This window comes from Bombina bombina, chromosome 2, assembly GCF_027579735.1.
Source record: "Bombina bombina isolate aBomBom1 chromosome 2, aBomBom1.pri, whole genome shotgun sequence".
In the NCBI taxonomy this organism is placed as follows: domain Eukaryota; kingdom Metazoa; phylum Chordata; class Amphibia; order Anura; family Bombinatoridae; genus Bombina; species Bombina bombina.
The window spans coordinates 36,069,647-36,092,483 of record NC_069500.1 but is presented as its reverse complement, the minus strand read 5'-3'; the positions used below and the strand labels follow the sequence as shown (position 1 = coordinate 36,092,483).

Genomic DNA, 22,837 nt, shown 5'->3' with positions numbered 1-22,837 from the left:
AGTTAATCTGCATTTACATGCACGCTCCTAAGCCTACCTCAGTATGCCCTTATGGAAAGGAGCTAAACTCCAACAAAGAAGATCAGGGAAAAGAGGTGTGTGATTATAGAAGTGTACCATGAAAGCTTAATTTTGATTTACATTTCCCTTTAAAGGGACAGTAAGCACCTTGAGATTTTTATATAATATTTTAGTTATGTGTAATGAAACAAGTTTGCAATATATTTTCATGATTTATTTTGTCCCCTTTTCATGCAATTTAGATCTAAAAACGGAGCAATTTCTCATTTTCAGAACTTTAAATGCAACTTTAGACTTCAAGACTAATCCTGCTACATATCTGCTGCTAATTAAATTTATCATAGCAACTGCAAAACACATAATTTTATACTGTGATAAGCCTTGTTATCTGCCGACTAAAGGCCAGATTGGCTCCTCCAAATAAGGCAAATGGTGGGCAGTTTAATTGCAGTATAAAGGATGTTTATTTGTTTTACAAACATTTAGATTTGTCTGATATGTTATTCTACAGCAAAACAGAAATGTCTTGTAATTACAAGCTGTTTACTGTCCCTTTAAGCATATGACACTCCAATGTATGAGGACTTGAGTACATGGGTTAAAAATAACAGGTATTCAGTGTCCTGCTTCTGATTTATCAAGCGGTGCATTTAAATCTACATTCAATTTGTCTTAATTAGAATTAAAAAAACACAAAAAATCAAATCCATTTCCACCATATATTTAAGTTGTGATGTAGATATGATTTCAAACCACAAGCAAACCGTAGTAGGTATGCGCATTTGTTTTTTTCTCACTCCATAACGAATGCGGCAGGAGGCAAATCCATATCTCCGTGTTATACTTTCACAAGAATATTTGTGGCTCCGTAAACAGATCCGCATTTGTTACGAAACGAAGAAAATCAAATGCACATGCCTAAACTTAAATAAAAGTAAATTAGAAGAGAATGCAAGAGATATCACGGCAAGACAACCATTTCAAACCCACATACCACAATTACATCCAACACACTTTAGGACGCCTGTTTTTACCTGCAGGGAAAACACAATATAAAACAACACTTGGCACTAGACACAACTGCATAAGAAAAAATAAATGTATGCTTACTTTATAAATTCAGTTCTTTCATGATGGTGAGAAGTCCACAAGGTATAACATGTGGAATTAAATTCCAATCCTATAGGAGGAGGCAAAACATTCTACACAACAGAGATTTAATTCCTCTTACTTTCCCATGGTTTCTTACATATGGCCAAGAGAAATGAGAAATAAAGCAGGAAAAGCAGTGTAGGAGAAACACAAACTGGTACTGCCACCAACTGTTATAGAAAAATAAACAAGGGTGGGTGCTCATGGACTCACCCTCATAAAGAAATAAAATGTCAGGTAAGCATACATTTTGTTTTCTTTCATAAGATGGTGAGAGTCCATGAGCTATCACGTGAGATCCAATACCCAAGCTGTAAAGTCCATGAGATTACCACGAAATAGGACAGGGGAGAACAGTTAAAGCAGGTAAAGGCAGAAAACAAGACTCTGTGGCCTGCAGAACTTTCCTACAAAAATCAGCCTCAGAAAAGGCAACATTTATTGAATTTTTTCTGGCCTGAATCAACTTGATTTGAAAATGACTTTGAGACAAGATTAGATGTTAACTCACCATGCTGTCAAAACAGAGATTTGAAGCCTTGATGGAAGAAGGGACTTTGAGAGAGAAAAGATCCTTCCTGAGAGAAATGCTGATTAAAGGTCGTTTATACTAGATCTGATTACCGGTTCTTTTGGGGCCACGCCAAAGCGATCAGAATCACAAAAGTTATTTCCTATTTTATACTGGCTATTATTCTGGATATTAAAACAAAAGTAGGAAAGATGTAGATCCAAATGAAAGATCAGGGAATCACTAGAGCATCTCTCTAGAGACGCTAGTTGATCTCGAGGTTTTGCACAAAACTTGGGTAACATCTATGTCTATGGCCTTTCCCAACAATTCACAACCTATTTGTAAGAATATATATAACCATACTGACTCCATCTTGTATCTATGTAGAGAGATTTTGAACTAATATTGAACTGTTGTACTAACATTGAACTGTTGTCTTTCTCAATTTTGTTCTAGGACATCTGTTCTTTGGGATACACATCCTCATCTCTTAACTAATGTAACCGTGCACTTTATAGCCATACATTTAATATAGACAGGATAATGGAATGTGATGAGGTTAAGGATGAATGTCTACAGTAGAATAATGATTATTATTAAATGATATCTACCGCGGCCTAAGAGATCCTCTAACACTGGTTGAATATCTCTTAATTCAAGGACCATTTGCTGGGGTGAATTGATGACTGAAAAAGTCTGCTTCCTTATTGTCCACACCCAGAATATGAATTTCTGAGATCATGCAATGATGGCATTCGGGCAATTCAGAATGCAGGCTACTTTTTTCATTGCAAAGAAGATTAGAGTACCGCCTTAGGGATTGATGTAGGCCACTGCTGCGACACTGTATGATTGAAACAGGAGCTCTCTCTCTGTGCTCTCCCGCGAGTGTCCATGGTGATAACCACCCAATTAGGACAGATAATTGAGGCTCCCTGAATTCATAAATGGTGATTTTTTTTCCACCAAGTTAGAGATTGTCTTGTCCTGAAGTCTAAAGAAATCTTTAGATACAGTTTGTTGTAGTCTCCGTTCCACTGTTGCAACATTTGAAGTTGCAAAGAGTGTAAATAGAATTTGGCAAAAGGTATGGTAGGCCATTACCATGACACAAACCACTTTCATGCACTGAAGCAAAGGAGGAAGAATAGATTGTTGGAGAAGAGAACAAGCCTTAAGTAATTTGAGTCTGCGAGAGATTGTCTATAATGAATCCCAGAAAGCCAACTCTAATTTGTGGTAGTAGAGAACAACAATAAAATGTCAGGTAAGCATACATTTTGTTTTCTTTCATAAGATGGTGAGAGTCCATGAGCTATCACGTGAGATCCAATACCCAAGCTGTAAAGTCCATGAGATTACCACGAAATAGGACAGGGGAGAACAGTTAAAGCAGGTAAAGGCAGAAAACAAGACTCTGTGGCCTGCAGAACTTTCCTACAAAAATCAGCCTCAGAAAAGGCAACATTTATTGAATTTTTTCTGGCCTGAATCAACTTGATTTGAAAATGACTTTGAGACAAGATTAGATGTTAACTCACCATGCTGTCAAAACAGAGATTTGAAGCCTTGATGGAAGAAGGGACTTTGAGAGAGAAAAGATCCTTCCTGAGAGAAATGCTGATTAAAGGTCGTTTATACTAGATCTGATTACCTGTTCTTTTGGGGCCACGCCAAAGCGATCAGAATCACAAAAGTTATTTCCTATTTTATACTGGCTATTATTCTGGATATTAAAACAAAAGTAGGAAAGATGTAGATCCAAATGAAAGATCAGGGAATCACTAGAGCATCTCTCTAGAGACGCTAGTTGATCTCGAGGTTTTGCACAAAACTTGGGTAACATCTATGTCTATGGCCTTTCCCAACAATTCACAACCTATTTGTAAGAATATATATAACCATACTGACTCCATCTTGTATCTATGTAGAGAGATTTTGAACTAATATTGAACTGTTGTACTAACATTGAACTGTTGTCTTTCTCAATTTTGTTCTAGGACATCTGTTCTTTGGGATACACATCCTCATCTCTTAACTAATGTAACCGTGCACTTTATAGCCATACATTTAATATAGACAGGATAATGGAATGTGATGAGGTTAAGGATGAATGTCTACAGTAGAATAATGATTATTATTAAATGATATCTACCGCGGCCTAAGAGATCCTCTAACACTGGTTGAATATCTCTTAATTCAAGGACCATTTGCTGGGGTGAATTGATGACTGAAAAAGTCTGCTTCCTTATTGTCCACACCCAGAATATGAATTTCTGAGATCATGCAATGATGGCATTCGGGCAATTCAGAATGCAGGCTACTTTTTTCATTGCAAAGAAGATTAGAGTACCGCCTTAGGGATTGATGTAGGCCACTGCTGCGACACTGTATGATTGAAACAGGAGCTCTCTCTCTGTGCTCTCCCGCGAGTGTCCATGGTGATAACCACCCAATTAGGACAGATAATTGAGGCTCCCTGAATTCATAAATGGTGATTTTTTTTCCACCAAGTTAGAGATTGTCTTGTCCTGAAGTCTAAAGAAATCTTTAGATACAGTTTGTTGTAGTCTCCGTTCCACTGTTGCAACATTTGAAGTTGCAAAGAGTGTAAATAGAATTTGGCAAAAGGTATGGTAGGCCATTACCATGACACAAACCACTTTCATGCACTGAAGCAAAGGAGGAAGAATAGATTGTTGGAGAAGAGAACAAGCCTTAAGTAATTTGAGTCTGCGAGAGATTGTCTATAATGAATCCCAGAAAGCCAACTCTAATTTGTGGTAGTAGAGAACAACAATGAGAACAAAGGAACTGAAGAACTGTATCTGTATGTTTCTGAGCCATCTGATAGGAAGCAGACTGTACCAGAATGTAGTGCTCCAAGAAACTTAGTGAAGATTCTTGGTGCTGTTGCCAGACCAAATAGGAGTGCCAGAAATTCGTAATACCTGGTAATTCCTCAGGCAAATGTGAGGAATTTTGTATGATCCATGTAGAAAGGCATCCTTCATGTCTATGGAAGATATAACTTGACCCTCCTACACTAAAGGTAATATAGGTTTATTTAAGATCTAAGATAGGCCTGTAAGTACATTCTTTATTTGGAACAATAAAAAGGTTTAAATACCCCTGATTCTGTTTCTCTAAGGGGTCCAGAGGAATCAATCCCATGGCTTCTAGGTCTGTTACACATAGCATTTAAAGGGACATAAAACCCAAGCATTTTCTTTCATGAATTAGACATAGAATTCATAGAATTTTAAACAACTTTCCAATTTACTTCTATTATCAAATTTTCTTTGTTATCTTGTTATTCTTTGTTGAAAAGCAGGAAGGTAGGCTCATGAATGTGCACGTGTCTGCAGCACTACATGGCAGCAGTTTTGTAACAATGTTATACATTAGCAAGAGCAGTAGATGGCAGCACTATTTCCTGTCATGTAGTGCCTCAGGCATGTGCACACTACCTACCTAGGTATCTCTTCAACAAAGAATAACATGAGAATGAAGCAAATTTGATAATAGAAGTATATTAGAAACTTTTTAAAAATTGTATCGTTTATCAGAATAACGAAAGAAAATGTTTGGGTTTCATGTCCCTTTAAAGGATCTTTTGGCATATGAGACAGGAGGAATCTTCCTCAAGGAGTGCAAGACTAAAAGCCTGGGTACCTCTGGGAAATTATGTTCAGTATCCAAGGATCTTGAAATTATTTCTCCCAAGCCTTAAAAAAAAACAAAAAAAAAACACTTTTCTTTTCTTTTTTAACTCGAACAACAGCGCTGTATTATGGTCTTAAATAATTGTTGCTTAAACATCACCAGAAACTGGCTGCTTCTGTCTCCCAAGCTAGGGGTACAATTAAGCAACATGCGGTCAGAAGTAAATGAGCTACAAAATAATTTGAAACAAGGCAAAGAAAATAAAAACAGTGCGTCTTTGAGAAACATCAAAAAACAGAATTTATGCTTACCTGATAAATTACTTTCTCCAACGGTGTGTCCGGTCCACGGTGTCATCCATTACTTGTGGGATATTCTCCTCCCCCACAGGGAAAGGCAAGGAGAGCACACAGCAAGAGCTGTCCATATAGTCCCTCCCAGGCTCCGCCCCCCCAGTCATTCGACCGACGGATAGGAGAAAAAAAGGAGAAACTAAAGTGTGCCGTGGTGACTGTAGTGTATAGAGAAAGAAATTCTTCAAACCTGATTAAAAAACCAGGGCGGGCCGTGGACCGGACACACCGTTGGAGAAAGTAATTTATCAGGTAAGCATAAATTCTGTTTTCTCCAACATTGGTGTGTCCGGTCCACGGTGTCATCCATTACTTGTGGGAACCAATACCAAAGCTTTAGGACACGGATGAAGGGAGGGAGCAAATCAGGTTACCTAAACAGAAGGCACCACGGCTTGCAAAACCTTTCTCCCAAAAATAGCCTCCGAAGAAGCAAAAGTATCAAATTTGTAGAATTTGGACAAAGTGTGCAGAGAAGACCAGGTCGCTGCCTTACATATCTGATGAACAGAAGCCTCGTTCTTGAAGGCCCATGTGGAAGCCACAGCCCTAGTAGAGTGAGCTGTGATTCGTTCAGGAGGCTGCCGTCCGGCAGTCTCGTAAGCCAATCGTATGATGCTTTTCAGCCAAAAGGAAAGAGAGGTAGCAGTAGCTTTTTTGACCTCTCCTCTTGCCAGAATAAACTACAAACAGAGAAGACGTTTGTCTGAAATCCTTTGTTGCTTCTAAATAGAACTTTAAAGCACGGACTACATCTAAATTGTGTAACAAGCGTTCCTTCTTTGAAACTGGATTCGGACACAAAGAAGGCACAACTATTTCCTGGTTAATATTCTTGTTGGAAACAACCTTTGGAAGGAAACCAGGTTTAGTACGCAAAACAACCTTATCTGAATGGAACACCAGATAGGGTGGATTACACTGCAGAGCAGAAAATGCAGAAACTCTTCTAGCAGAAGAATAGCAACCAAAAACAGAACTTTCCAAGATAACAACTTGATATCTATGGAATGTAAGGGTTCAAACGGAACCCCTTGAAGAACTGAAAGAACCAAATTTAGACTCCAGGGAGGAGTCAAGGGTCTGTAAACAGGCTTGATCCTGACCAAAGCCTGAACAAAAGCTTGAACATCTGGCACAGCTGCCAGTCGTTTGTGTAACAAGACAGATAAAGCAAAAATCTGTCCTTTTAGAGAACTCGCTGATAATCCCTTATCCAAACCTTCTTGGAGAAAGGAAAGGATCCTAGGAATTTTAATCTTACTCCATGAAAATCCCTTGGATTCACACCAACAGATATATCTTTTCCATATTTTATGGTAATCTTTCTAGTCACAGGTTTTCTGGCTTGTACCAGAGTATCTATCACAGAATCCGAAAACCCACACTTAGACAAAATCAAGCGTTCAATTTCCAAGCAGTCAGCTGGAGAGAAACTAGATTTGGATGTTCGAATGGACCTTGTACTAGAAGATCTTGTCTCAAAGGTAGCTTCCATGGTGGAGCCGATGACATATTCACCAGGTCTGCATACCAAGTCCTGCGTGGCCACGCAGAAGCAATCAAAATCACTGAGGCCTTCTCCTGTTTGATCCTGGCTACCAGCCTGGGAATGAGAAGGAACAGTGGAAACGCATAAGCTAGGTTGAAAGTCCAAGGCGCCACTAATGCATCCACTAGAGTCGCCTTGGGATCCCTGGATCTGGACCCGTAGCAAGGAACCTTGAAGTTCTGACGAGACGCCATCAGATCCATGTCTGGAATGCCCCATAATTGGGTCAACTGGGCAAACACCTCTGGGTGGAGTTCCCACTCCCCCGGATGAAAGGTCTGACGACTCAGATAATCCGCCTCCCAGTTTTCCACTCCTGGGATGTGGATCGCAGACAGGTGGTAGGAGTGATCCTCCGCCCATTTGATGATCTTGGTCACCTCTCTCATCGCCAGGGAACTCCTTGTTCCCCCCTGATGGTTGAAGTAAGCAACAGTCGTCATGTTGTCTGATTGGAATCTAATGAATCTGGCCTTTGCTAGTTGAGGCCAAGCCCGGAGAGCATTGAATATCGCTCTCAGTTCCAGGATGTTTATCGGGAGAAGAGACTATTCCCGAGACCATAGACCCTGAGCTTTCAGGGAATCCCAGACCGCGCCCCAGCCTAATAGACTGGCGTCGGTCGTGACAATGACCCACTCTGGTCTGCGGAAGTTCATTCCCTGGGACAGGTGATCCTGAGTCAGCCACCAACGGAGTGAGTCTCTGGTCTTCTGATCTACTTGAATCACTGGAGACAAGTCTGTATAGTCCCCATTCCACTGTTTGAGCATGCACAGTTGTAATGGTCTTAGATGAATTCGCGCAAAAGGAAATATGTCCATTGCTGCAACCATCAACCCTACTACTTCCATGCACTGAGCTATGGAAGGCCGTAGAACAGAGTGAAGAACTTGACAAGCGTTTAGAAGCTTTGACTCTCTGACATCTGTTAGGAAAATCTTCATTTCTAAAGAATCTATTATTGTTCCCAAGAAAGGGACTCTTGTTGACGGAGACGGGGAACATTTTTCTATGTTCACCTACCACCCGTGAGATCTGAGAAAGGCTAGAACAATGTGTGAGCCTTTGTCTTTGAAAGAGATGACGCTTGAATTAGGATGTCGTCCAAGTAAGGTGCCACTGCAATGCCCCTGGGTCTTAGAACCGCTAGAAGGGACCCGAGCACCTTTGTGAAAATCCTTGGAGCAGTGGCTAGTCCGAATGGGAGAGCCACAATAGGTAATGTTTGTCCAGAAAGGCGAACCTTAGGAACTGATGATGATCTTTGTGGATAGGAATATGCAGATACGCATCCTCTAGATCCACGGTAGTCATAAATTGACCCTCCTGGATTGTAGGTAAAATCGTTCGAATAGTTTCCATTTTGAACGATGGCACTCTGAGAAATTTGTTTAGAATTTTTAAATCCAGAATTGGTCTGAAAGTTCCCTCTTTTTTTTTTTTTTTTTTTTTTTTGGAACTACAAACAGATTTGAGTAAAACCCCTGAACTTGTTCCACAGTTGGAACTGGGAGTATCACTCCCATCTTTAACAGGTCTTCTACACAATGTAAGAATGCCTGTCTCTTTACTTGGTTTGAAGATAAGTGAGACATGTGGAACCTTCCCCTTGGGGGTAGTTCCTTGAATTCTAGAAGATAACCCTGAGAGACTATTTCCAGTGCCCAGGGATCCTGAACATCTCTTGCCCAAGCCTGAGCAAAGAGAGAGAGTCTGCCCCCTACTAGATCCGGTTCCGGATCGGGGGCTACCTCTTCATGCTGTCTTGGTAGCAGCAGCAGGTTTCTTGGCCTGTTTACCCTTGTTCCAGCCTTGCATTGATTTCCAAGCTGGTTTAGTCTGGGAAGTGTTACCCTCTTGTCTAGAGGCTGCCGAGTTGGAAGCCGGCCCGTTCCTGAAATTGCGAAAGGAACGAAAATTGGACTTATTCTTAGCCTTGAAAGGTTTATCTTGTGGGAGGGCATGGCCTTTTCCCCCAGTGATGACTGAAATAATCTCTTTCAATTCTGGCCCAAAAGGGGTCTTACCTTTGAAAGGGGTATTAAGCAATTTTGTCTTGGAAGATACATCCGCCGACCAAGACTTTAGCCAGAGCGCTCTGCGCGCCACAATTGTAAACCCTGAATTTTTTGCTGCTAACCTCGCTAACTGCAAAGCGGCGTCTAAAATAAAGGAATTAGCTAACTTAAGTGCGTAAATTCTGTCCATGACTTCCTCATACGGAGTCTCCCTACTGAGCGACTTTTCCAGTTCCTCGAACCAGAACCACGCCGCTGTAGTGACAGGAATAATGCACGAAATAGGTTGAAGGAGGTAACCTTGCTGTACAAAAATCTTTTTAAGCAAACCCTCCAATTTTTTATCCATAGGATCTTTGAAAGCACAATTGTCCTCAATAGGAATGGTCGTGCGCTTGGCTAGAGTAGAAAACTCCCCCTCGACCTTAGGGACTGTTTGCCATGTGTCCTTCCTGGGGTCGACCATAGGGAACAATTTCTTAAATATAGGAGGAGGGACAAAAGGTATGCCTGGCTTCTCCCACTCCTTATTCACTATGTCCGCCACCCGTTTAGGTATCGGAAAAGCATCAGGGTGCACCGGGACCTCAAGGAACTGTCCATCTTGCACAATTTTTCTGGGTTGACCAGATTGTCACAATCATCCAGAGTAGATAGTACCTCCTTAAGTAATGCGCGGAGATGCTCTAATTTAAATTTAAATGTCACAACATCAGGTTCTGCCTGCTGAGAAATTCTTCCTGTATCAGAAATTTCCCCATCTGACAAACCCTCCCTCACTGCCACTTCAGATTGGTGTGAGGGTATGACAGAAAAATTATCATCAGCGCCCTCCTGCTCTACAGTGTTTAAAACAGAGCAATCGCGCTTTCTCTGAAATGCTGGCATTTTGGATAAAATATTAGCTATGGAGTTATCCATTACTGCCGTCAATTACTGCATAGTAACAAGCATTGGCGCGCTAGAAGTACTAGGGGTCGCCTGCGCGGGCATAACTGGTATAGACACAGAAGGAGATGATGTAGAACTATGTCTACTTCCTTCATCTGAGGAATCATCCTGGGCAACTTTACAATTTGTGACAGTTCTGTCCTTACTTTGTTTGGACGCAATGGCACAATTATCACACTATATTTGAATGGGGAACCACATTGGCTACCATACATACAGAACATGATCTATCTGAAGGTACAGACATGTTAAACAGGCTTAAACTGGTTAATAAAGCACAAAAACCGTTTTAAAACAAAACCGTTACTGTCTCTTTAAATATTAAACAGGGCACACTTTATTACTGAATATGTGAAAAACTATGAAGGAATTATCCAATCTTTACCAAATTTTCACCACAGTGTCTTAATACATTCAAAGTATTGCACCCCAATTTTCAAGCTGTTAACCCTTAAAATGTGGAAACCGGAGCCGTTTTTAATTTTAACCCCCTTACAGTCCCAGCCACAGCCTTTGCTGCAACTTCACCAATCCCAGGGGGGTATATGATACCAAATGAAGCCTTCTAGGAACGTTTTTAGTGGATTCCAGACCCTCACACATGCAGCTGCATGTATTGAACTCAAAATTAACTGCACAGTAATGGCGCGAAAACAGAATTTATGTTTACCTGATAAATTACTTTCTCCAACGGTGTGTCCGGTCCACGGCGTCATCCTTACTTGTGGGAACCAATACCAAAGCTTTAGGACACGGATGAAGGGAGGGAGCAAATCAGGTCACCTAGATGGAAGGCACCACGGCTTGCAAAACCTTTCTCCCAAAAATAGCCTCAGAAGAAGCAAAAGTATCAAACTTGTAAAATTTAGTAAAAGTGTGCAAGGAAGACCAAGTCGCTGCCTTACATATCTGATCAACAGAAGCCTCGTTCTTGAAGGCCCATGTGGAAGCCACAGCCCTAGTGGAATGAGCTGTGATTCTGTCAGGAGGCTGCCGTCCGGCAGTCTCGTAAGCCAATCTGATGATGCTTTTAATCCAAAAAGAGAGAGAGGTAGAAGTTGCTTTTTGACCTCTCCTTTTACCAGAATAAACAACAAACAAGGCAGATGTTTGTCTAAAATCCTTTGTAGCATCTAAATAGAATTTTAGAGCACGAACAACATCCAAATTGTGCAACAAACGTTCCTTCTTTGAAATTGGCTTCGGACACAAAGAAGGCACGACTATCTCCTGGTTAATGTTTTTGTTAGAAACAACTTTCGGAAGAAAAACAGAATTTATGTTTACCTGATAAATTACTTTCTCCAACGGTGTGTCCGGTCCACGGCGTCATCCTTACTTGTGGGATATTCTCTTCCCCAACAGGAAATGGCAAAGAGCCCAGCAAAGCTGGTCACATGATCCCTCCTAGGCTCCGCCTACCCCAGTCATTCGACCAACGTTAAGGAGGAATATTTGCATAGGAGAAACCATATGGTACCGTGGTGACTGTAGTTAAAGAAAAAAATTATCAGACCTGATTAAAAAAACCAGGGCGGGCCGTGGACCGGACACACCGTTGGAGAAAGTAATTTATCAGGTAAACATAAATTCTGTTTTCTCCAACATAGGTGTGTCCGGTCCACGGCGTCATCCTTACTTGTGGGAACCAATACCAAAGCTTTAGGACACGGATGAAGGGAGGGAGCAAATCAGGTCACCTAAATGGAAGGCACCACGGCTTGCAAAACCTTTCTCCCAAAAATAGCCTCAGAAGAAGCAAAAGTATCAAACTTGTAAAATTTGGTAAAAGTGTGCAGTGAAGACCAAGTCGCTGCCCTACATATCTGATCAACAGAAGCCTCGTTCTTGAAGGCCCATGTGGAAGCCACAGCCCTAGTGGAATGAGCTGTGATTCTTTCGGGAGGCTGCCGTCCGGCAGTCTCGTAAGCCAATCTGATGATGCTTTTAATCCAAAAAGAGAGAGAGGTAGAAGTTGCTTTTTGACCTCTCCTTTTACCGGAATAAACAACAAACAAGGAAGATGTTTGTCTAAAATCCTTTGTAGCATCTAAATAGAATTTCAGAGCGCGAACAACATCCAAATTGTGCAACAAACGTTCCTTCTTTGAAACTGGTTTCGGACACAGAGAAGGTACGATAATCTCCTGGTTAATGTTTTTGTTAGAAACAACTTTTGGAAGAAAACCAGGTTTAGTACGTAAAACCACCTTATCTGCATGGAACACCAGATAAGGAGGAGAACACTGCAGAGCAGATAATTCTGAAACTCTTCTAGCAGAAGAAATTGCAACTAAAAACAAAACTTTCCAAGATAATAACTTAATATCAACGGAATGCAAGGGTTCAAACGGAACCCCCTGAAGAACTGAAAGAACTAAATTGAGACTCCAAGGAGGAGTCAAAGGTTTGTAAACAGGCTTAATTCTAACCAGAGCCTGAACAAAGGCTTGAACATCTGGCACAGCGGCCAGCTTTTTGTGAGGTAACACAGACAAGGCAGAAATCTGTCCCTTCAGGGAACTTGCAGATAATCCTTTTTCCAGTCCTTCTTGAAGGAAGGATAGAATCCTAGGAATCTTAACCTTGTCCCAAGGGAATCCTTTAGATTCACACCAACAGATATATTTTTTCCAAATTTTGTGGTAAATCTTTCTAGTTACAGGCTTTCTGGCCTGAACAAGAGTATCGATAACAGAATCTGAGAACCCTCGCTTCGATAAGATCAAGCGTTCAATCTCCAAGCAGACAGCTGGAGTGAAACCAGATTCGGATGTTCGAACGGACCCTGAACAAGAAGGTCTCGTCTCAAAGGTAGCTTCCAAGGTGGAGCCGATGACATATTCACCAGATCTGCATACCAAGTCCTGCGTGGCCACGCAGGAGCTATCAAGATCACCGACGCCCTCTCCTGATTGATCCTGGCTACCAGCCTGGGGATGAGAGGAAACGGCGGGAACACATAAGCTAGTTTGAAGGTCCAAGGTGCTACTAGTGCATCCACTAGAGCCGCCTTGGGATCCCTGGATCTGGACCCGTAGCAAGGAACTTTGAAGTTCTGACGAGAGGCCATCAGATCCATGTCTGGAATGCCCCACAGCTGAGTGACTTGGGCAAAGATTTCCGGATGGAGTTCCCACTCCCCCGGATGCAATGTCTGACGACTCAGAAAATCCGCTTCCCAATTTTCCACTCCTGGGATGTGGATAGCAGACAGGTGGCAGGAGTGAGACTCCGCCCATAGAATGATTTTGGTCACTTCTTCCATCGCCAGGGAACTCCTTGTTCCCCCCTGATGGTTGATGTACGCAACAGTTGTCATGTTGTCTGATTGAAACCGTATGAACTTGGCCCTCGCTAGCTGAGGCCAAGCCTTGAGAGCATTGAATATCGCTCTCAGTTCCAGAATATTTATCGGTAGAAGAGATTCTTCCCGAGACCAAAGACCCTGAGCTTTCAGGGATCCCCAGACCGCGCCCCAGCCCATCAGACTGGCGTCGGTCGTGACAATGACCCACTCTGGTCTGCGGAATGTCATCCCTCGTGACAGGTTGTCCAGGGACAGCCACCAACGGAGTGAGTCTCTGGTCCTCTGATTTACTTGTATCTTCGGAGACAAGTCTGTATAGTCCCCATTCCACTGACTGAGCATGCACAGTTGTAATGGTCTTAGATGAATGCGTGCAAAAGGAACTATGTCCATTGCCGCTACCATCAACCCGATCACTTCCATGCACTGAGCTATGGAAGGAAGAGGAACGGAATGAAGTATCCGACAAGAGTCTAGAAGTTTTGTTTTTCTGGCCTCTGTCAGAAAAATCCTCATTTCTAAGGAGTCTATTATTGTTCCCAAGAAGGGAACCCTTGTTGACGGAGATAGAGAACTCTTTTCCACGTTCACTTTCCATCCGTGAGATCTGAGAAAGGCCAGGACAATGTCCGTGTGAGCCTTTGCTTGAGGAAGGGACGACGCTTGAATCAGAATGTCGTCCAAGTAAGGTACTACAGCAATGCCCCTTGGTCTTAGCACAGCTAGAAGGGACCCTAGTACCTTTGTGAAAATCCTTGGAGCAGTGGCTAATCCGAAAGGAAGCGCCACGAACTGGTAATGTTTGTCCAGGAATGCGAACCTCAGGAACCGATGATGTTCCTTGTGGATAGGAATATGTAGATACGCATCCTTTAAATCCACCGTGGTCATGAATTGACCGTCCTGGATGGAAGGAAGAATAGTTCGAATGGTTTCCATCTTGAACGATGGAACCTTGAGAAACTTGTTTAAAATCTTGAGATCTAAGATTGGTCTGAACGTTCCCTCTTTTTTGGGAACTATAAACAGATTGGAGTAGAACCCCATCCCTTGTTCTCTTAATGGAACAGGATGAATCACTCCCATTTTTAACAGGTCTTCTACACAATGTAAGAATGCCTGTCTTTTTATGTGGTCTGAAGACAACTCAGACCTGTGGAACCTCCCCCTTGGGGGAAGTCCCTTGAATTCCAGAAGATAACCTTGGGAGACTATTTCTAGCGCCCAAGGATCCAGAACATCTCTTGCCCAAGCCTGAGCGAAGAGAGAGAGTCTGCCCCCCACCAGATCCGGTCCCGGATCGGGGGCCAACATTTCATGCTGTCTTGGTAGCAGTGGCAGGTTTCTTGGCCTGCTTTCCCTTGTTCCAGCCTTGCATTGGTCTCCAAGCTGGCTTGGCTTGAGAAGTATTACCCTCTTGCTTAGAGGACGTAGCACTTTGGGCTGGTCCGTTTCTACGAAAGGGACGAAAATTAGGTTTATTTTTTGCCTTGAAAGGCCGATCCTGAGGAAGGGCGTGGCCCTTACCCCCAGTGATATCAGAGATAATCTCTTTCAAGTCAGGGCCAAACAGCGTTTTCCCCTTGAAAGGAATGTTAAGTAGCTTGTTCTTGGAAGACGCATCAGCCGACCAAGATTTCAACCAAAGCGCTCTGCGCGCCACAATAGCAAACCCAGAATTCTTAGCCGCTAACCTAGCCAATTGCAAAGTGGCGTCTAGGGTGAAAGAATTAGCCAATTTGAGAGCATTGATTCTGTCCATAATCTCCTCATAAGGAGGAGAATCACTACCGACCGCCTTTATCAGCTCATCGAACCAGAAACATGCGGCTGTAGCGACAGGGACAATGCATGAAATTGGTTGTAGAAGGTAACCCTGCTGAACAAACATCTTTTTAAGCAAACCTTCTAATTTTTTATCCATAGGATCTTTGAAAGCACAACTATCCTCTATGGGTATAGTGGTGCGTTTATTTAAAGTGGAAACCGCTCCCTCGACCTTGGGGACTGTCTGCCATAAGTCCTTTCTAGGGTCGACCATAGGAAACAATTTTTTAAATATGGGGGGAGGGACGAAAGGAATACCGGGCCTTTCCCATTCTTTATTAACAATGTCCGCCACCCGCTTGGGTATAGGAAAAGCTTCTGGGAGCCCCGGCACCTCTAGGAACTTGTCCATTTTACATAGTTTCTCTGGGATGACCAACTTGTCACAATCATCCAGAGTGGATAATACCTCCTTAAGCAGAATGCGGAGATGTTCCAACTTAAATTTAAATGCAATCACATCAGGTTCAGCTTGTTGAGAAATGTTCCCTGAATCAGTAATTTCTCCCTCAGACAAAACCTCCCTGGCCCCATCAGACTGGGTTAGGGGCCCTTCAGAAATATTATTATCAGCGTCGTCATGCTCTTCAGTATCTAAAACAGAGCAGTCGCGCTTACGCTGATAAGTGTTCATTTTGGCTAAAATGTTTTTGACAGAATTATCCATTACAGCCGTTAATTGTTGCATAGTAAGGAGTATTGGCGCGCTAGATGTACTAGGGGCCTCCTGAGTGGGCAAGACTCGTGTAGACGAAGGAGGGAATGATGCAGTACCATGCTTACTCCCCTCACTTGAGGAATCATCTTGGGCATCATTGTCACATAAATCACATTTATTTAAATGAATAGGAATTCTGGCTTCCCCACATTCAGAACACAGTCTATCTGGTAGTTCAGACATGTTAAACAGGCATAAACTTGATAACAAAGTACAAAAAACGTTTTAAAATAAAACCGTTACTGTCACTTTAAATTTTAAACTGAACACACTTTATTACTGCAATTGCGAAAAAACATGAAGGAATTGTTCAAAATTCACCAAATTTTCACCACAGTGTCTTAAAGCCTTAAAAGTATTGCACACCAAATTTGGAAGCTTTAACCCTTAAAATAACGGAACCGGAGCCGTTTTGAACTTTAACCCCTTTACAGTCCCTGGTATCTGCTTTGCTGAGACCCAACCAAGCCCCAAGGGGAATACGATACCAAATGACGCCTTCAGAAAGTCCTTTCTAAGTATCAGAGCTCCTCTCACATGCGACTGCATGCCATGCCTCTCAAAAACAAGTGCGCAACACCGGCGCGAAAATGAGGCTCTGCCTATGCTTTGGGAAAGCCCCTAAAGAATAAGGTGTCTAAAACAGTGCCTGCCGATATGATTATATCAAAATACCCAGATAAAATGATTCCTCAAGGCTAAATATGTGTTAATAATGAATCGATTTAGCCCAGAAAAAGTCTACAGTCTTAATAAGCCCTTTTTGAAGCCCTTATTTACGATCGTAATAAACATGGCTTACCGGATCCCATAGGGAAAATGACAGCTTCCAGCATTACATCGTCTTGTTAGAATGTGTCATACCTCAAGCAGCAAGAGACTGCTCACTGTTCCCCCAACTGAAGTTAATTGCTCTCAACAGTCCTGTGTGGAACAGCCATGGATTTTAGTGACGGTTGCTAAAATCATTTTCCTCATACAAACAGAAATCTTCATCTCTTTTCTGTTTCTGAGTAAATAGTACATACCAGCACTATTTCAAAATAACAAACTCTTGATTGAATAATAAAAACTACAGTTAAACACTAAAAAACTCTAAGCCATCTCCGTGGAGATGTTGCCTGTACAACGGCAAAGAGAATGACTGGGGTAGGCGGAGCCTAGGAGGGATCATGTGACCAGCTTTGCTGGGCTCTTTGCCATTTCCTGTTGGGGAAGAGAATATCCCACAAGTAAGGGTGACGCCGTGGACCGGACACACCTATGTTGGAGAAACCAGGTTTAGTACGTAAAACCACCTTATCTGCATGGAACACCAGATAAGGAGGAGAACACTGCAGAGCAGATAATTCTGAAACTCTTCTAGCAGAAGAAATTGCAACCAAAAACAAAACTTTCCAAGATAATAACTTAATATCAACGGAATGTAAGGGTTCAAACGGAACCCCCTGAAGAACTGAAAGAACTAAATTGAGACTCCAAGGAGGAGTCAAAGGTTTGTAAACAGGCTTGATTCTAACCAGAGCCTGAACAAAGGCTTGAACATCTGGCACAGCTGCCAGCTTTTTGTGAAGTAACACAGACAAGGCAGAAATCTGTCCCTTCAAGGAACTTGCAGATAATCCTTTCTCCAAACCTTCTTGAAGAAAGGATAGAATCTTAGGAATTTTTACCTTGTCCCAAGGGAATCCTTTAGATTCACACCAACAGATATATTTTTTCCATATTTTGTGGTAAATTTTTCTAGTTACAGGCTTTCTGGCCTGAACAAGAGTATCAATGACAGAATCTGAGAATCCTCGCTTTGATAAGATCAAGCGTTCAATCTCCAAGCAGTCAGTTGGAGTGAGACCAGATTCGGATGTTCAAACGGACCTTGAACAAGAAGGTCTCGTCTCAAAGGTAGCTTCCATGGTGGAGCCGATGACATATTCACCAGGTCTGCATACCAAGTCCTGCGTGGCCACGCAGGAGCTATCAAGATCACCAATGCCCTCTCCTGATTGATCCTGGCTACCAGCCTGGGGATGAGAGGAAACGGCGGGAATACATAAGCTAGTTTGAAGGTCCAAGGTGCTACTAGTGCATCTACTAGAGTCGCCTTGGGATCCCTGGATCTGGACCCGTAGCAAGGAACCTTGAAGTTCTGACGAGAGGCCATCAGATCCATGTCTGGAATGCCCCACAGTTGAGTAATTTGGGCAAAGATTTCCGGATGGAGTTCCCACTCCCCCGGATGAAATGTCTGACGACTCAGAAAATCCGCTTCCCAATTTTCCACTCCTGGGATGTGGATTGCAGACAAGTGGCAGGAGTGAGTCTCCGCCCATTGAATGATTTTGGTCACTTCTTCCATCGCCAGGGAACTCCTTGTTCCCCCCTGATGGTTGATGTACGCAACAGTTGTCATGTTGTCTGATTGAAACCGTATGAACTTGGCCTTTGCTAGCTGAGGCCAAGCCTTGAGAGCATTGAATATCGCTCTCAGTTCCAGAATATTTATCGGTAGAAGAGATTCTTCCCGAGACCAAAGACCCTGAGCTTTCAGGGGTCCCCAGACCGCGCCCCAGCCCACCAGACTGGCGTCGGTCGTGACAATTACCCACTCTGGTCTGCGGAAGCTCATCCCCTGTGACAGGTTGTCCAGGGACAGCCACCAACGGAGTGAATCTCTGGTCCTCTGATTTACTTGTATCGTCGGAGACAAGTCTGTATAGTCCCCATTCCACTGACTGAGCATGCACAGTTGTAATGGTCTTAGATGAATGCGCGCAAAAGGAACTATGTCCATTGCCGCTACCATCAAACCTATTACTTCCATGCACTGCGCTATGGAAGGAAGAGGAACAGAATGAAGTATTTGACAAGAGTTCAGAAGTTTTGTTTTTCTGGCCTCTGTCAGAAAAATCCTCATTTCTAAGGAGTCTAACCTTAGGAACCGATGATGTTCCTTGTGGATAGGAATATGTAGATACGCATCCTTTAAATCCACCGTGGTCATGAATTGACCTTCCTGGATGGAAGGAAGAATTGTTCGAATGGTTTCCATTTTGAACGATGGAACCTTGAGAAACTTGTTTAGGATCTTGAGATCTAAGATTGGTCTGAACGTTCCCTCTTTTTTGGAAACTATGAACAGATTGGAGTAGAACCCCATCCCTTGTTCTCCTAATGGAACAGGATGAATCACTCCCATTTTTAACAGGTCTTCTACACAATGCAAGAATGCCTGTTTTTTTATGCGGTCTGAAGACAATTGAGACCTGTGGAACCTCCCCCTTGGGGGAAGCCCCTTGAATTCCAGAAGATAACCTTGGGAGACTATTTCTAGCGCCCAAGGATCCAGAACATCTCTTGCCCAAGCCTGAGCGAAGAGAGAGAGTCTGCCCCCCACCAGATCCGGTCCCGGATCGGGGGCCAACATCTCATGCTGTCTTGGTAGCAGTGGCAGGTTTCTTGGCCTGCTTTCCTTTGTTCCAGCCTTGCATTGGTCTCCAGGCTGGTTTGGCTTGAGAAGTATTACCCTCCTGCTTAGAGGACGTAGCACTTGGGGCTGGTCCGTTTCTGCGAAAGGGACGAAAATTAGGTTTATTTTTGGCCTTGAAAGACCTATCCTGAGGAAGGGCGTGGCCCTTGCCCCCAGTGATATCAGAGATAATCTCTTTCAAGTCAGGGCCAAACAGCGTTTTCCCCTTGAAAGGAATGTTAAGCAATTTGTTCTTGGAAGACGCATCCGCTGACCAAGATTTTAACCAAAGCGCTCTGCGCGCCACAATAGCAAACCCAGAATTTTTCGCCGCTAACCTAGCCAATTGCAAAGTGGCGTCTAGGGTGAAAGAATTAGCCAATTTAAGAGCACGAATTCTGTCCATAATCTCCTCATAAGAAGAAGAATTATTATTGATCGCCTTTTCTAGCTCATCGAACCAGAAACACGCGGCTGTAGTGACAGGGACAATGCATGAAATTGGTTGTAGAAGGTAACCTTGCTGAACAAACATCTTTTTAAGCAAACCTTCTAATTTTTTATCCATAGGATCTTTGAAAGCACAACTATCTTCTATGGGTATAGTGGTGCGTTTGTTTAGAGTAGAAACCGCCCCCTCGACCTTGGGGACTGTCTGCCATAAGTCCTTTCTGGGGTCGACCATAGGAAACAATTTTTTAAATATGGGGGGAGGGACGAAAGGTATACCGGGCCTTTCCCATTCTTTATTTACAATGTCCGCCACCCGCTTGGGTATAGGAAAAGCTTCGGGGGGCCCCGGGACCTCTAGGAACTTGTCCATTTTACATAGTTTCTCTGGAATGACCAAATTCTCACAATCATCCAGAGTGGATAACACCTCCTTAAGCAGAACGCGGAGATGTTCCAACTTAAATTTAAATGTAATCACATCAGGTTCAGCTTGTTGAGAAATTTTCCCTGAATCTGAAATTTCTCCCTCAGACAAAACCTCCCTGGCCCCCTCAGACTGGTGTAGGGGCCCTTCAGAACCAATATCATCAGCGTCCTCATGCTCTTCAGTATTTTCTAAAACAGAGCAGTCGCGCTTTCGCTGATAAGTGGGCATTTTGGCTAAAATGTTTTTGATAGAATTATCCATTACAGCCGTTAATTGTTGCATAGTAAGGAGTATTGGCGCGCTAGATGTACTAGGGGCCTCCTGTGTGGGCAAGACTGGTGTAGACGAAGGAGGGGATGATGCAGTACCATGCTTACTCCCCTCACTTGAGGAATCATCTTGGGCATCATTTTCTCTAAATTTTGTGTCACATAAATCACATCTATTTAAATGAGAAGGAACCTTGGCTTCCCCACATTCAGAACACAGTCTATCTGGTAGTTCAGACATGTTAAACAGGCATAAACTTGATAACAAAGTACAAAAAACGTTTTAAAATAAAACCGTTACTGTCACTTTAAATTTTAAACTGAACACACTTTATTACTGCAATTGCGAAAAAGTATAAAGGAATTGTTCAAAATTCACCAAAATTTCACCACAGTGTCTTAAAGCCTTAAAAGTATTGCACACCAAATTTGGAAGCTTTAACCCTTAAAATAACGGAACCGGAGCCGTTTTTATATTTAACCCCTTTACAGTCCCTGGTATCTGCTTTGCTGAGACCCAACCAAGCCCAGAGGGGAATACGATACCAAATGACGCCTTCAGAAAGTCTTTTCTATGTATCAGAGCTCCTCACACATGCATCTGCATGTCATGCTTCTCAAAAACAAGTGCGCAATACAGGCGCGAAAATGAGACTCTGCCTATGATTAGGGAAAGCCTCTAGAGAATAAGGTGTCCAATACAGTGCCTGCCGGTTATTTTACAAAATTCCCAAGATAAAATAATTCCTCAAGGCTATGGAGTATAAAATATGTTTATATATAAATCGATTTAGCCCAGAAAATGTCTACAGTCTTAAAAAGCCCTTGTGAAGCCCTTTTTTTCTGTCTGTAATAAAAATGGCTTACCGGATCCCATAGGGAAAATGACAGCTTCCAGCATTACATCGTCTTGTTAGAATGTGTCATACCTCAAGCAGCAAAAGTCTGCTCACTGTTCCCCCAACTGAAGTTAATTCCTCTCAACAGTCCTGTGTGGAACAGCCATCGATTTTAGTAACGGTTGCTAAAATCATTTTCCTCTTACAAACAGAAATCTTCATCTCTTTTCTGTTTCAGAGTAAATAGTACATACCAGCACTATTTTAAAATAACAAACTCTTGATTGAATAATAAAAACTACAGTTAAACACTAAAAAACTCTAAGCCATCTCCGTGGAGATGTTGCCTGTACAACGGCAAAGAGAATGACTGGGGAAGGCGGAGCCTAGGAGGGATCATGTGACCAGCTTTGCTGGGCTCTTTGCCATTTCCTGTTGGGGAGGAGAATATCCCACAAGTAAGGATGACACCGTGGACCGGACACACCTATGTTGGAGAAAATGAGGCTCTGCCTACTACAGAGAAAGGCCCTTCCTGACTGGGAAGGTGTCTTAACAAGTGCCTGGTGCTAAAAACGTTCCCCAATGTTATAAAAGTGTGAAATACAACTTCAAACTGCATATAATACTTAAATAAAGCAATCGATTTAGCCCCTAAAAGTGTCTTCCAGTTTATAGCCCATAATAAGCCCTTTATTCTGTTTGAGACTAAGAAAATGGCTTACCGGTCCCCATGAGGGGAAATGACAGCCTTCCAGCATTACACAGTCTTGTTAGAAATATGGCTAGTCATACCTTAAGCAGAAGAGCCTGCTAACTGTTTCCCCCAACTGAAGTTATCTCATCTCAACAGTCCTATGTGGAAACAGCAATCGATTTTAGTTACTGTCTGCTAAAATCATCTTCCTCTCACAAACAGAAATCTTCATCCCTTTCTGTTTCAGAGTAAATAGTACATACCAGCACTATTTTAAAATAACAAACTCGTGATAGAAGAATAAAAAACTACAACTAAACACCACAAACTCCTCACCATCCCCAAGGAGATGCTACTTGTTCAGAGCGGCAAGGAGAATGACTGGGGGGGCGGAGCCTGGGAGGGACTATATGGACAGCTCTTGCTGTGTGCTCTCCTTGCCTTTCCCTGTGGGGGAGGAGAATATCCCACAAGTAATGGATGACACCGTGGACCGGACACACCAATGTTGGAGAAAGGGACACTAAACCCAATTTGTTTCTTTCATGATTCAGATAGCGCATGTAATTTTAGGCAACTTTCTAATTTACTCCTATTATCA

General features: G+C 42.7%; 1 protein-coding gene across 1 annotated transcript in view; it reads right to left on the bottom strand.

Annotated features, from left to right (window-relative positions):
• The window catches only part of UNC13B (unc-13 homolog B), a gene marked incomplete in the record, with an annotated part of 1,551,453 nt that overhangs the window by 1,143,182 nt on the left and 385,434 nt on the right, over window positions 1-22,837 (bottom strand).